The sequence below is a fragment of the Ursus americanus genome, chromosome 13 (assembly GCF_024610735.1).
Source record: "Ursus americanus isolate L20-20 chromosome 13, mUrsAme1.1.p, whole genome shotgun sequence".
NCBI classification, from domain to species: Eukaryota; Metazoa; Chordata; class Mammalia; order Carnivora; family Ursidae; genus Ursus; species Ursus americanus.
Window position 1 is genome coordinate 15,646,098 of NC_142139.1, and position 15,665 is coordinate 15,661,762.

Genomic DNA, 15,665 nt, shown 5'->3' on the forward strand with positions numbered 1-15,665 from the left:
CATCTCGGCTCCTTCCACGATTTAGCTATTGTGGACATTGCTGCTATGAACATTGGGGTGCATATGGCCCTTCTCTTCACTACGTCTGTATCTTTGGGGTAAATACCCAGTAGTGCAATGGCTGGATCATAGGGTAGCTCAATTTTTAACATTTTAAGGGACCTCCACACTGTTTTCCAGAGTGGCTGTGCCAACTTGCATTCCCACCAACAATGTAGGAGGGATCCCCTTTCTCCACATCCTCTCCAACAATTGCTGTTTCTTGCCTTGTCTATTTTTGCCATTCTAACTGGCGTAAGGTGGTATCTCAGTGTGGTTTTGATTTGAATTTCCTTGATGGCTAATGATTTTGAACATTTTTTCATGTGTCTGTTAGCCATTTGTATGTCTTCATTGGAAAAGTGTCTGTTCATATCTTCTGCCCATTTTTTTATTTGTTTATTTGTTTCTCGTGTATTGAGTTTGAGAAGTTCTTTGTAGACCTTGGATACCAGTCCTTTATCTGTAGTGTCATTTGCAAATATATTCTCCCATTCCGTGGGCTGCCTCTTAGTTTTTCTGACTGTTTCCTTGGCTGTGCAGAAACTTTTAATCTTGATGAAGTCCCATAAATTCATTTTATCTTTTGTTTCTCTTGCCTTTGGGGATGTGTCATGAAAAAGGTTGCTTTGGCCGATGTCGTAGAGGTTGTTGCCTATGTTCTCCTCTAGAATTTTGATAGATTCCTGTCTCACATTGAGGTCTTTCATCCATTTGGAGTTTATTTTTGTGTATGGTGTGAGATAGTGGTCAAGTTTCATTCTTTTGCATGTAGCTGTCCAATTTTCCCAGCACCATTTATTGAAGAGACTGTCTTTTTCCCACCGGATGTTTTTTCCTGCTTTATCAAAGATTAGTTGCCCAAAGAGCCGAGGGTCCATTTCTGGGCTCTCTATTCTGTTCCATTGGTCTATGTGTCTGTTTTTGTGCCAGTACCATGCTGTCTTTGTGATCACAGCTTTGTAGTACAGCTCGAAATCCGGCATTGTGATGCCCCCAGCTTTGTTTTTCCTTTTCAACAGTTCCTTGGAGATTCGGGGCCTTTTCTGTTTCCATACAAATTTAAGGACTGTTTGTTCCAGTTCTTTGAAAAATGTCCTTGGTATTTTGATCGGGATAGCATTGAAAGTGTAGATTGCTCTGGGTAGCATGGACATTTTAACTATGTTAATTCTTCCGATCCATGAGCATGGAATATCTTTCCATCTTTTTATGTCTTCCTCAATGTCTTTCAAGAGTGATTTATAGTTTCTAGAATATAGGTCCTTTACGTCTCTGGTTAAGTTAATTCCAAGGTAACGTATGGTTTTTGGTGCTATTGTAAATGGGATGGATTCCCTAATTTCTCTTTCTTCGGTCTCGTTATTCGTGTATAGAAATGCAACTGATTTCTGAGCATTTATTTTGTATCCTGCCACGTTACTGAATTGCTCTATAACTTCTAATAATTTGGGAGTGGCTTCTTTTGGGTTTTCCATATAGAGTATCATGTCATCTGCAAAGAGAGACATTTTGACTTCTTCTTTGCCAATTTGAATACCTTTGATCCCTTTTTGTCGTCTGATTGCTGTTGCAAGGACTTCTAGTACTATGTTGAATAATAGTGGCGAGAGTGGGCATCCTTGTCGAGTTCCTGATCTTAAGGGAAAGGCTTCCAGCTTTTCTCCATTGAGAATAATATTTGCAGTAGGCTTTTCATAGATGGCTTTTATGAGATTGAGAAATGTACCTTCTATTCCTACACTCTGAAGGGTTTTAATCAGGAAAGGATGCTGTATTTTGTCAAATGCTTTTTCGGCATCGATTGAGAGGATCATATGGTTCCTGAGTCTTTTCTTGTTGATATGATGTATCACGCTGATTGATTTGCGAATATTGAACCACGCTTGCATCCCAGGTATGAATCCCACTTGATCGTGGTGGATAATCCTTTTAATGAACTGTTGGATTCTATTAGCAAGTATCTTGTTGAGGATTTTGGCGTCCATATTCATTAGGGAAATCGGTCTGTAATTCTCCTTTTTGAGGGGGTCTTTGCCTGGTTTGGGGATCAAGGTAATATTGGCCTCATAGAATGAGTTTGGTATCTTTCCTTCTGTTTCTATTTTTTGAAATAGCTTTAGGAGAATAGGTATTATTTCTTCTTTGAATGTTTGGTAGAATTCCCCAGGAAAACCGTCCGGGCCTGGAGTTTTGTTATTTGGAAGGTTGTTTATCACTGACTCAATTTCTTCATAATTAATTGGCCTGTTTAAGGAATCAATTTCTTCCGGTTTCAATCTTGGTAGTTTATAGGTTTCCAGGAAGGATTCCATCTCTTCCAGATTGCTTAGTTTATTGGCATATAGCTGTTGATAAAAATTTCTAATAATCCTTCCAATTTCAATGGTGCTCGTCGTGACCTCTCCTTTTTCATTCATAATTTTAATAATCTGGGTCCTTTCTCTTTTCTTTTGGATAAGTCTTGCCAGTGGTCTCTCAATTTTATTGATTCTCTCAAAGAACCAGCTTCTAGTCCTGTTGATCTGCTCTACTGTACTTCTGGTTTCTGCTTGATTGATTTCAGCTCTAATTTTGGTCAACTGCTTCCTCGTGCGTGGATTAGGCCTGTCCCTCTGTTGCTGTTCCAGCTTCTTGAGGTGAGAATATAAAAACTGCATTTTAGATTTTTCTATTCTTTTGAGTGTGGCTTGGATGGCTATGTATTTCCCCCTTAGGACTGCCTTTGCAGTATCCCATAGGTTTTGGACTGTTGTATTTTCATTCTCATTGGTCTCCATAAATTGTTTAATTTGATTTTTGATTTCCTGGTTTATCGAGTCATTCCTGAGCAGGATGGTTCTTAGTCTCCAAGTGTTTGAGTTTCTTCCAAATTTTTCCTTGTGGTTGAGTTCCAATTTGAGAGCGTTGTGGTCTGAGAATATGCAGGGGATAATTTCAATCTTTTGGTATCGGTTGAGACCTGTTTTGTGTCCCAGAACATGGTCTATTCTTGAGAATGTTCCATGGGCATTAGAATAGAATGAGTATTCTTTGGTTCTGGGGTGTAGTGTTCTATATATATCTATGAGGTCCAACTCGTCGAGTATGGCATTCAAAGCCTTTGATTCTTTGCTTAGTTTTTGCCAGGGTGTTCTGTCTATTTCTGATAGTGGAGTGTTGAGGTCCCCTACTATTAATGTATTTTCATTTATATGTCTCTTTATTCTGGATAAGAGTTGGCTTGTGTATCTTGCTGCTCCCCTGTTGGGGGCATATATATTTATAATTGTCATATCCACTTGTTGAATACTTCCCTTAAGAATAATATAGTGCCCTTCTGCGTCTCTAACTATAGTCTGTAGTTTAAAATCCAATTTATCTGATATGAGAATTGCTACCCCTGCTTTCTTTTGAGGACCATTTGCGTGAAAGATGGTACTCCATCCCCTTACTCTCAGTCTGAATGCATCTTTGGGTTTGAAATGAGTCTCTTGTAGACAGCAAATGGATGGGTCATTTCTTTTTATCCAATCTGCAACCCTGTGGCGTTTTATGGGATGGTTCAAACCATTTACATTAAGACTGATTACTGAGAGATATGATTTTAATGTTGCCATGTTGCCAGTAAAGTCTTTTTTTGTATTGGCTGTGACTTTCTGTTCTGTATCACTCTTGGGGCCTTTTTACTTTTATAGAACCCCCCGTAATATCTCCTGTAGGGCTGGTTTCGTAGTTACATAATTGGTTAGTGACTGGCGATTCTGAAATGTCTTTATTTCTCCATCAATTCTGAATGACAGTCTTGCTGGATAAAGGATCCTTGGCTGCATGTTTTTTCTCTGAAAGAGCTTTAAATATGCTCCCCCAACCCTTTCTCTCATTCCAGGTCTGTGTAGACAGGTCTGACGTAATTCTGATGCTTTTGCCTTGGTACGTGAGAAATTTCTTTGCCCTGGCCGCTTTCAATACTGTATCCTTGCATCTAATATTTGCGAAATGCACTATGACGTGACGTGGCGTAGGTTTGTCGTGGTTGAGCTTGGGAGGGGTCCTCTCTGCCTCTTGGACACGAATGTTTGTTTCCCTTGCTAGATTAGGGAAGTTTTCAGCTACAATTTGTTCAAATATCTCTTCTAGACCTCTGTTTTTCTCCACCCCCTCGGGGATGCCGATGATTCTAACGTTGGATCGTTTCATTGAGTCAGTAATCTCCCGTAACCTACATTCGTGGGCGTGGATTTTTTTAAGACCATCTTCTATTTTCATTTTTTCCTCTATTAGCCCATCCTCCAATTCACTAACCCTTTCCTCTGCTTCTGTGACCCTGGCTGTCAGAGCCTCTAGTTTTGCCTGCATTTGGCTCATAGAATTTTTAATTTCTGTCAGATTCGCTCTCATTTCTGTCCTTAGGGATTCTATATTCTCAGTAACCTTTTCGTTTATACTTTTTTCAATTCTACTCATCATTTTGACCATCGTTACTCTGAATTCCATTTCTGATAATTTGGTTACATCCATATCCATTATTTCTGTGGCAGAGGCCACAGTCTCACTGTCTTTTCTTTGCTGGGGGGGGGCTTCTCCTTCTTGTCATTCTGATGAGGAGAGGTTGCGGGGTTTCCAGAGCCCAAATTATTGACTGGGTCCCAGGCCGTGCCCCTTGTTTTATAGGGATCTTAGGGATGTGGGCTTTTTCTTTAAAGATTTTATTTATTTATGTGGCAGCCAACCAGCGAGAGAGGGAACAGAAGCAGGGGAGTGGGAGAGGAAGAAGCAGGCTCCCAGCGGAGGAGCCCGATGAGGGACTCCTTTCCAGAACGCTGGGATCACGCCCTAAGCCGAAGGCAGGCGCTCAATGACTGCGCCACCCAGGCGCCCGGGTTGTGGGCTTCTTGATTTTTCAGCCTGCCTTCTGGGGGAGGGGCCTGCCGCGCCGATACTCAGGCAGCCCTGTTTGGGTAGAGTCTCGGCGTCCCCTGCGAGGGGGGATGGGGATGGGCACTCCCTGAGCCGGTATTTCCAGGCTTTTGTTCTCTGGCGGCTTTCCCTGGCGGTTTGCTGTGCCTCTTCTGAGAGTCAGAGCAGCAGCGGCCAAATATCAGCCTCTGTCACAGAACAGAAGGATTGCGGCCCGTTCTCCACTGATGTTCTGGCCACTTTAACTCTGTTTCTGTTGGTGCTGCTCAACCCTGCAGCGTCCCGGGATGTGCGCCCCACAGCCGGCGTCCCAGCCCTCACTTCCAGGGCCGGCGCGTCTCTGTCCTTTGTGTTTCTAACGCCGCCAGCCACCAGCCGCCCCGCGCGCGCTCCCGGATCTCCCGGTCTCAGTCTGGATCCAGTGAGCGCACCAGGATTCCGGGGTTCCGCGAGATGCCTGGTGGCGCGCGCACCCGGCTCACGGTCTCAGTCTGCTGTTTTGCGGGTGCCGACCGTGAGCCCCGCCCGCTCTCCCGTGCAAGTGGCTACCGCTTCCCGGCGCCCGAACGCGGCGGCTCCCTCCCCCTTCCGTTTATCTTCCGATATCTGTGCACAGTTTCATGGCTCCCCGCTTCGTACCTCAATACTCAGCACTGGAGATGTTCATTTGTAGAGATCCAGATGCGTCTTCCTGCGTCTCAGGCTGGTTCCGTGGTTGTTTAGGCTGGTCTGGTACCTATCCAGCTCGACTCGGAGGACCGGCTGAAAACGGTGTCTCCTACTCCTCCGCCATCTTAACTCCTCCCTCACGTGTATATATATTTTAACATGTGCATCTGTGTATATAACTGTATATGTAATGCATCTTAAAATCATAAGTTCATACTAATATGTGCAATTGAAATCCAAACCGCATGTTTCTTTTTCTATACCCCTTTTTGGATACCCTGCTCCCTCAGTGAAAATCAACTGATGTTTCCAACAATGTCAAAATATTTACTCATTAGCTCTATCCAACATACATGCAAAATAGTTTCAGAATTATAGCACCAATACGACCACCAATAACAAATCTAATAAGTAAAATTATAAAATTATTTGCAGTGTCTTTATAAATCCTACAGAGATATACAACCTAGAGAGTGTGCTTAAAAGTTACTTGAATTAATTTTTTCTCTATGGATAGGGTATTAATTTCTCTATTACTAAAATTGTTTGTTTCTATTTCTATTTCATTTTGTGCCTGAGTTTTCACACTCCCTTATTTAGTTGTATTTTTTGAGAATATATAACATTGACACGTTTCACAAATCAAAACTATATAAAAAGGTATACTCGGCTAAGTCTCTCCAAATCCCCTCTACCTTGTTCCCACCATAGTTAGGTATACAGTTGATCATAGATATATAGATAGATTATTGACAGATAAATATTCATGTATATTCTTAGCTCACCTTTTTGCACGAAAGGTAGCATGCTATACACATTTTTTTTTTTTTTGGTCTTTTGCTTTTTTCACGTAACATTATATCCTGGAAATGATTCCATATCACTTTATAGAGATTTTTGTCATTCCTTTTATAGCTACTATCACTCTCTTATTTATTGAACCAGTCTTTTATGGATAACATTTAGGTTGTCACAATGTTTTGCTACTACAAATAATGCCATAATGAATAAACTCCCGCACACGTAGTTTTGAATTTGTGGAGGTATATTAAGGATAAATTCCAAGGAGTGAAATTTCTGGGCCTGAAAACAAATGCCTACGTAGTTTTGTTAGATGTTGCTAAATTTTCCTTCCTAGGGATTATAACATTTCGTGTTCCCACCAGCAGTGAAAAAAAATTTCTTTTTTCCTAGTGCCTAGCCAATACAGTGTGTTGTTAGGTTGCCAGTCTTATAAGTAAGAAGGGATAAATTTAAAAATACTTTAATTTAGAAGTGTAATCATGGGGCGCCTGGGTGGCTCAGTCGTTAAGTATCTGCCTTCGGCTCAGGGCCTGATCCCAGGGTCCTGGGATCGACCCCCACGTCAGGCTCCCTGCTCTGCTGGGAGCCTGCTTCTTCCTCTCCCACTCCCCCTGCTTGTGTTCCCTCTCTCGCTGGCTGTCTCTCTCTCCGTCAAATACAAAAATAAAATCTTAAAAAAAAAAAAGTGTAATCATGAATAGGTTACTGAGTGTCTCTGAGTCTTGATTTCCTACTTAAGATAAAAATGCCCATCTTAAAAGGTTGTTCTGATGGCCAAATGTATGTAACAGATAGATTTATGGATGCACTAAAAATCTATGAATGGGCACATAAATACTCAATAAGGGACATTTATTATTAATATATGTGTGGTAGGCAATAAATTTTGAAGTAATTTATTTATCTTAAATTAGTCTTGGTAACTAACATAGAAAACTATCATTCCTATGACAATAGGGAATAATAGAGTCAGGGGCCTTAAAAATTATTAAAGACAAATAGTTTCTATCTCGTATTCCATCTTTAATTGCTTGGTAGTGACTTATGGAGTGTTAGGTTAACAATAATTAAAATGACAAATCTTTGTTTAGCAGGTAAGGTATACCTATTACAGGCATGAATGTGAGGAGTATACACATACTTCCTATCACTGATTTGGTCCAATTCTTTGATTTTTATAGTTGAGGAAAGGAGGGCAAAGAGACTGGGGTATACTATAGATGATACAGCAAGTTAATATGAAAGTCAAGATTAAAAACTAGAATTTCTCACTTCCAGTGTTAGGCTTTTTCCATTGTACCATAGGGCTCTCTTCTCTCCCACTCCCTCCTCTCTGTCTCTCTCTCTCTCTCTCTCTCTCTCTCTCTCTCACACACACACACACACACACACACACCCCACACACACACGCCCTCAAGTGTTTGGTGTTTGGTGGTTTTTTTGTTTTGTTTTGTTTTTACACAATTTAGCCCTCTTTTGCTGGAAGAATACACTAGACTAATAGTGTGTATGGATTTTACATTTGTAAAACTTTGCCATAATTTGGTTTGTGGGTTGGAGATTGCTCTGTGGTGGTTAAGCAGTGGGAAATCATCCAGTTTGCACAGGAGTGATCCTCCCACGTTTGTAACAGCATGACCACTTGCCAATCAAGTTCCTGGTCCTGGAAATGAGGTGATAAGCTGTGGTGTCAATGAAGAGGAAATGGTTCTCAAGTTCTGGTCTGGGTGACTTAACATAATGGAAAAGTAAAAGGGTAAACATCTTTTCAAATGGATAAAACTGATCATTACAGGCATCTTACAGTCTACCGAATCATTGATTCTGTTGTTCATTTTTACTTTTCCAAAGTGTGAGGTCTGTTTGTAAGCAGAGGCGGTAAGCCAGCGTTCACTGTGTGAAGAGCAATATGAGGGGGAGGTAAAGGGTTCCCTGAAGAATAGTTCAGCTGCAGAGGGAGAAAGTGAAAAACAAAATGACAAGCATTTCTACAAAGCAATACAGCAAGTGCAAATTAATAAACAGTTATGCCTTATCAAGCCATCACTTATCTAATGATCTCAACTCTGGAACACAGCCTTAAATCCTGAATAGGCGAAACAGTTTCTGAATACATGAAAACACAAGTTAGAAAATGAGTGCACTTCGCCAGAGCCAGCTTGTGTAGCCACAGTTCAGAACACTGTCAGGACTTTGGCTTTTATTCTTGAGAGGAGGAAGACATTGCAGGGCTCTGAGCAGGGGAGGGACATGAACTAACCAACTCCCTTTGTTCCTTTTTTTTAAAATTGAAATAGTTGACATACAATATTAGGTTAGTTTCAGGTGTACAACATAGTAAACCAACATTTATATACATTACGAAGTGATCACCACGGGAAGTATAGCTACCATCTGACCATGAACTAACTCCCTTTGACAGAATCACTTTGCCCACCATGTTGAGAGCTGCCTGTGGATAAGAGGCGTCTGGGGTAGAAGCATGGAGGCTATTGCAACCATCCAGGTAAGAGATGGTGGAGGCTTGGACTTAGTTAAAAAGAGGAGAGTCCATAGGAAGAATTCAGATTCTAGATATATGTTGGAGGTAGGGCCCACAGAATTTACTATTAGGATGGGTGTGGTATATGAGAGACAGGGAAGAATGTAGGATGACTCCACATTTTTTGTTGGGCGGCTGTAAGTACGGGATTGACAATAAATGAAATGGGAAAGACTATGGGAGGAGCAGTTTAAACAGAAAGATTAATGATTTTTAATGACGGTGCCTTGGTATCAAGAACAAGTTAACATTTTCTTTTTTTTTTTTTTTAAAGATTTTATTTATTTATTCAACAGAGATAGAGACAGCCAGCGAGAGAGGGAACACAAGCAGGGGGAGTGGGAGAGGAAGAAGCAGGCTCACAGTGGAAGAGCCTGATGTGGGGCTCGATCCCCCAATGCCGGGATCACGCCCTGAGCCGAAGGCAGACGCTTAACCGCTGTGCCACCCAGGCACCCCAAGTTAACATTTTCAATAGACTTGGTGGTAAGGGGCAGAACAAATAGGTGATATATCAGTATAGAAAATTTACCTTTGAAAAACAGTTTGGGAAAAAAATACAGTTTAGGTGACTAACCATTGGCAGTTAAAGATATAAGTTAAGGTCTTCAAAATTGTTCCTGGTGTAGAAGAGATCATTCCCTCAAAAAGACAGAAAAATGAAAATGCTTTCATTACTAAGAGCTAAGAGGACACAAAGTACAGAAATGATCAGGTTTAATTGGGTTTATTCAGGGAAGTCTCCTGGAGTAGGTATGGTTTAACCCAGAAGAAAGATTTTACAGAAGAAAGCGAGGCAGAAGGAATCTTAGAGAAGGTGACATTCCAGCTTGGAGAATTCAAGAGGCCTCCAGCTAAAAGCCAAGGCCGTCGATTCAGGGAGATAGGAGAGAAAAATGGTCCTGTGAGAGGCTCTGAGAGGCGGTAGTTTGAGCCACTAAGTCAGAAAGTAAGATGAAGAACAAATGGTTAGGCACCAGGATTTCTGGGGCCACCACTGACTTGATGGGCAAGTGCCTACTTCCTCTCCAGAGGGGTTGGCTAAATTGTGTCAAGGCACCTTTATGCCTCAGTTCATATTCTGTAATTTTAAATGAGACTTCCTCTTCAAGCCTGGGAAGGAGTTATTTTCAGAAGGTATTAACCAACTGCTCATCACCTCCAATAAGGACCGGATGTGAGGAAAAAGAAGAATAGGTTAATTCTAACATAATTTCTTGCCTGTTATTAAATCTCAGAATGAGGTCCTGAAACAATCTGCCACCAGATTAATCTTCTTAAGCACCACTTTGTGTCACTGGCCTTTGCCAAACTCCCATGGTGTCTCATTGCTACCAACTCCTGTCTCACCTGCTCAGACCTCTGTGATCTGGCCCCAAAGTGTCTGGGCAGACGATGCCCACCCCTCTCGTCCACATGCCTAAAGGTCCATTCATACTGGCTGCCCATCATTCTTCCCACAGACATAATGTCAGGAGGCTTTGTTCATGGTAGTACTACCTCTCCTGGAATGTTTGCCCATCCCCACTTCCCTTTCTCCCAGCTACTTTCAAGAGTTGATAATGCCTTTCTAGGCAGCAGTGATCTATCTCTATATATACACCAGTTTCCAGTTTAGTCTGTATGTTCATTCTTCTTGTTGAATATCCAAAGACAGGTTTTATAGTGTAATATGTGCTGGTTAACTCCAGATACTGATATCGATAAAGTATGTTTCTGTTAGAGTATAGAAACCCAACAAAATGAAAAAAAATCAGAAGCACTAATACACATTCTTTCAGGTTATCATATACTACATTCAGTATACCAAACAGGGGCGCCTGGGTGGCTCAGTTGGTTAAGTGTCTGCCTTCAGTTCAGGTCATGATCTCAGGGTCATGGGATTGAGCCCCAAGTCAGCTCTATACCTCAGTGGGGAGTCTGCTTCTCCCTCTCCCTTTCTCTCTGCCCCTCCCTCTACTCATATTCTCTCTCTCTCTCAAATAAATAAATAAAATCTTTAAACCAACCAAACAAACAAAAGCCAATATACTAAACAAATGAGGATCGGATGTCTTAATAAATCAGCTGAAATTAGGAACTGAAGAGGATAGGAGGGGTGAGTAGAGGAAGGAGAGAGCAATCTAAAGCCTGTGGAATACTTAAGAGAAATGACTTAGTGCCAGATGATGAACTGAACTAGAGATTTCCTATTTTATTTTATTTTTAAATACTTTATTTATTTGAGAGGGAAAGTGAGCGAGCAAGAGAGAGAGAACAAGCTAGGGGAGGGGCAGAGAGAGAGGGAGAAGCAAACTCCCTGCTGAGCAGGGAGCCCGACAAAGGGATCATGACCTAAGCCCAAGGCAGACGGTTAACCAACTGAGCCACCCAGACGCCCCTAGAGATTTCCTATTTTATAAACAAGGGTTTAAAACATAAATATATTTCTCAAACTGCAAGAAATGTTTGATTAAAACTTGAGAAAATGCTCTTATTTCACTCTGGGGAGTAAAAAAGAGAGAAAGAGATGATCTCAGTCGTGATGGCAACAAAACTGTATCTCATTAGTGAATGTAGCATAATATGAAGACACAGAATTTCAAACCTGTCCCTCAGGCAACACTTTGCAGTTTATTGATTGTAGCAATATATGCCTAACTCTGCATGGCAGTAAAGTATATTAAATTAAATTCCGCTAGCCTATGACTTGAGATCCCTACATCGAAAGATTGCTATTCTAACCACTTGAGCATTTTGCATTTCCCCAGCATCGAATGTTTTATAGGTGTCTGTGTTTACAGCAGTCATTTACGTCTATTTTATTTATGATTACTCACTCAGGTTGGATGGTCACTTGGTAAGCTCATCTCATTGGAAAAGACACTGGTATTAATAACCTGATTCAATGCAGAGGAAAACAAGTGTCATCATAAACATATATTGATATTCCTTTTTTGTCACCGAGTTTTGAGTTCCTACCTTTCTATATGGCTCGGACCGCAGATTTAAAAAAGGAGAAAAAAGAGGACAAAAACTCTCACAAGGAGGACAAAAGCTCTCACGTGTGACAGTTGTTTCAAAAACTGAATTTCCAGCATTTCTTTCTTCAAACTAGTCTAAAATATTTTGAACATTTTGAAGAAGTTTTAAATCCCTACTTAGGTAGAAAATTCTATACTTTCTTCTTTTTCTTCCCAGAGGTTCAACCTCTTACATTAACAAAATGACAAAATACAATGTTTTATCATGGGAGAATAATGATAACACTAGTAATGGAAGAAGGGAAGAACCCAAAATGTTCAATTTCAAATAACTAACTCTAACCTTCTCTATGACAGTTATTCTTATGAGGATTTTGTAATTATTAAGAGAGAGAGAGATGGTGTGTGTGTGCATGTGTGTGTCTGTGTGTGTCTGTGTATGTTTAGATTAATTTTGAGTTTTTGATGTTGTTTAATCTGCGTCTTTGATGCTTCTTTTTGTTATCCGACAGGGTAATAACAGAACTGTTTGATGGCCACAGTATAAATACCGGACCATAAACATTATGCTAATCTCACAAGAATAGTTACATGTGAATAACTTGAATGACTAAATAAACATACTGCTTGTATTTGATTTTACACTAATTAAAATAATTTAGTGTTAGATCAAAATTAACTTCTCCCTCATTTAAATTCCTGCAGCATTTAGATGTCCATCCAGGATATATGGCAGACTTCATCATTTCCGGAGAGGCAGAGGAAAGGTGGGGAACTTCACTGGTAAGTGAGCCAACTGAACAACCCCTCAGACCAGACAGAGCTAAGCTGGATGGAGGTTTGATGAGAACTAGGTTAAAATCTGTTTTAATAAAGAAAAAGAGAAGAAATGGTGGATAGACATTCTCACACAGCCCCAGTAGCTGACAGGGACCGTGCCAACCAGATCGCCTACATAAAGGCAAAGACCAGAGGAGGGGCACCAATGCTCACCAGAAAGTTCAGCAAAGATATTAAGAGAGAATGAGTAGAGGACAGACAATAAGAAGAAGACCCAGAAAAGGGTGTTCTTTCCACTTATGTTTAAGGGGTGGGCATTCACTTTGCCAGTACCAGTCAAATTACGTATGTATCAATTCATATCGATTCTGTAAGTAAGTTGCAAATGAATAAAGAATGAAAAAAAAAAAATTCCTGGGCAGTTATGAGTACCTTTGGCCATTTAGATAATTTTAATTTTGTATGATTTTAAATTTTCACTTAGACAAATATTTGTGGTCTTAGGAGAATCAAATTAGAAAACTCCTGTGTTTAACCCATGTCAAACCTGATCTTTATGGTACTGGCTTAGCCCAGTTGAGAACACTTAATTAATAAGATTGCTATTTGGTGTCCTCAGTGCAAAATATCACTTGGAAGTATCGTTGTGGAAGTATTTCACCACAACCTAGGGTGAATCTGCTGTTAAGTATCAAGGCTCTCAGTCTTCTAAATTACTATGCCTGGGTCCCACCTACTTTGTCTACTTAGGGAGAGTCCCACAGGTGCCCCATTACCGATCTTTGTTCTCCTCACCTAGAACTTAATTAATAGAGTAGACACCTTCTGCCTGGTAAAGTCTTCCTCATAGTAAAAACCTAATTCAATTTCTCCTAATGAAAGTTTAATGTATATTCTGCTACATCCTGTGACCCAGCAGGGACAGAAAAACTAAGAGTGGCAGATGGGATAGAATGAGTGATACTGGTGAGATGGAAATTAAGGTGTCAAGCTGCAAAAAGGGAAGCAGAGCCAACTTTAAATGGCAGGAAATACAGCCAAGTGCCAGGGCACTGTATCCAGAGAATACAGTCCTGGCGGGCACTAGTTATCATCAGGAAAAAGAAGAAACGGGGAAGAGAGAGAGAGGGAGGCCATCAACCGAATCTAGAACATTTCATTTCTCATTTAAAAAAAAAGAGAGAGAGAGAGAGAGATCTAATGCAAACACAGCAAAATGAGAATATTTGTTAAATCTGGGTGGTGGATGCCAGTGTACATAATAAACCAGTGGTTCTCCAAGTTGGGTCCCCAGACCAGCAGCATCGACGTCACTTGGAAACTTGTTAGAAATGCAAATTCTCAGACTCCACCCAAGACCTACTGAATCGCAAACTCTGGAAATGGAACTCAACAGTATGTGTTTCAGTAAGTCCTCAGGTGATCCTGGTACACACTAAAGTTTGAGAACCGTGGTGTTAAGAGTATTTTCTGTGCTTGTTTGTATGTTGTTTTAAAATGTCGCAGAGGTGATGGGGAGTCCTGACAGGGGCGTTGGTGGAGGGCAGCTCTGGGGAGAGGTCGAATTATTATGGTTTTAGGGAGAGTTTCAGGAATAGGACCCTGGTGCCCTGCAGGGTGAGGGATGGGGTGGGCAAGGGCTAGAGTAGAACAAAAGTGAAAGGGAGGTTAAGCATGACAAAGTCTCAGGTCCAGGACAAGAAGGCTAGAACATTGTTAGCAGAGAACATGGTTGGAGACTTAGACCAAGAAACGGTAGGCCTGCTGTGGCCAAGCAGGGCCCACTTCAGCACAGGGCTGCCTAGCTACAGCAGGACTGACTTGCGGCTGAAATGCCCGGGCTACTGAAAGCCCTTTCTTGCCTCCCCTCCTTTGTCCCTGCTTGCCTTGTCACCCAGGACAGACCACAAGCAATCCTGCAGGGCAGGGCCAAGGGGCTCCACAGCAATGGGAGGGCTAGGCTAGCTAAGAGTAAGGCTGGTCGTTGCCTTTGGACAGAACTTCTCTGCAGTAACAAAACTCTCCATTCCTTGCCTATTCCAGATCTGAGCAAAAGGAGCAAAGTTCATTTAAAACATTTTTTTAAACTATATTTTCAACTCTATAAAAAGTAACACATTTTAAAATGTACAGAATACAAGTTTCCCAACAATCATGACCAGGAATTAAATATTCACAAGAATCCAAGTCTTCAGATTTGGCCTGAATTGACCCAGATGTTTTTCTCATCTTTTTAGTTTCTCTTATGTCGCTCCTCTCCTACATACTTTCTCTTTCATCCCAGAAAGTTCTTAAAGCTCCTGGAGTTTAAATGCACTGACCCGAAGCTCCCTGCCAAGACATTAGTACTAATGGCCCAGTCTGAAGAGGCTGCTGTATTAAGACATCAGTGCTTGACGCTTCAGTCACACTTACCTTTGTGAAGAATCCCTTATCATTTTACCTCAGACAGTGGATGCTGAGAAGGAAAAAAAAGGAAGGAGCCTGAATTCTAAACTTTTTTTTTTTTTTTTTTTTAGATTTTATTCATTTATTTGACAGAGAAATAGCCAGCATAAGAGGGAACACAAGCAGGGGGAGTGGGAGAGGAAGAAGCAGGGTCCCAGCGGAGCAGGGAGCCAGATGCGGGGCTCGATCCCAGGACCCCGGGATCACGCCCTGAGCCGGAGGCAGATGCTTAATGACTGAGCCACCCAGGTGCCCCTGAATTCTAAACTTTTTAACATTGCTTTTGAATTTAGTACAAATGGCACATCACAGATAACTCACTACTTCAATACACACACATACACACTGAAGTTTATAGAAATAAGTGTTTAATCCTTCTCAGAGATTTATTTAGCATACTTTGGAAATGTTTGTGTTACAGTTCTGTCATTTACCAAAGTGCCAGAATAGCATCATGTTTCCTCACAGGGATATCTAAATCTCCAAGATCTACTACAGGCAAACTACTATCATTATCCTGT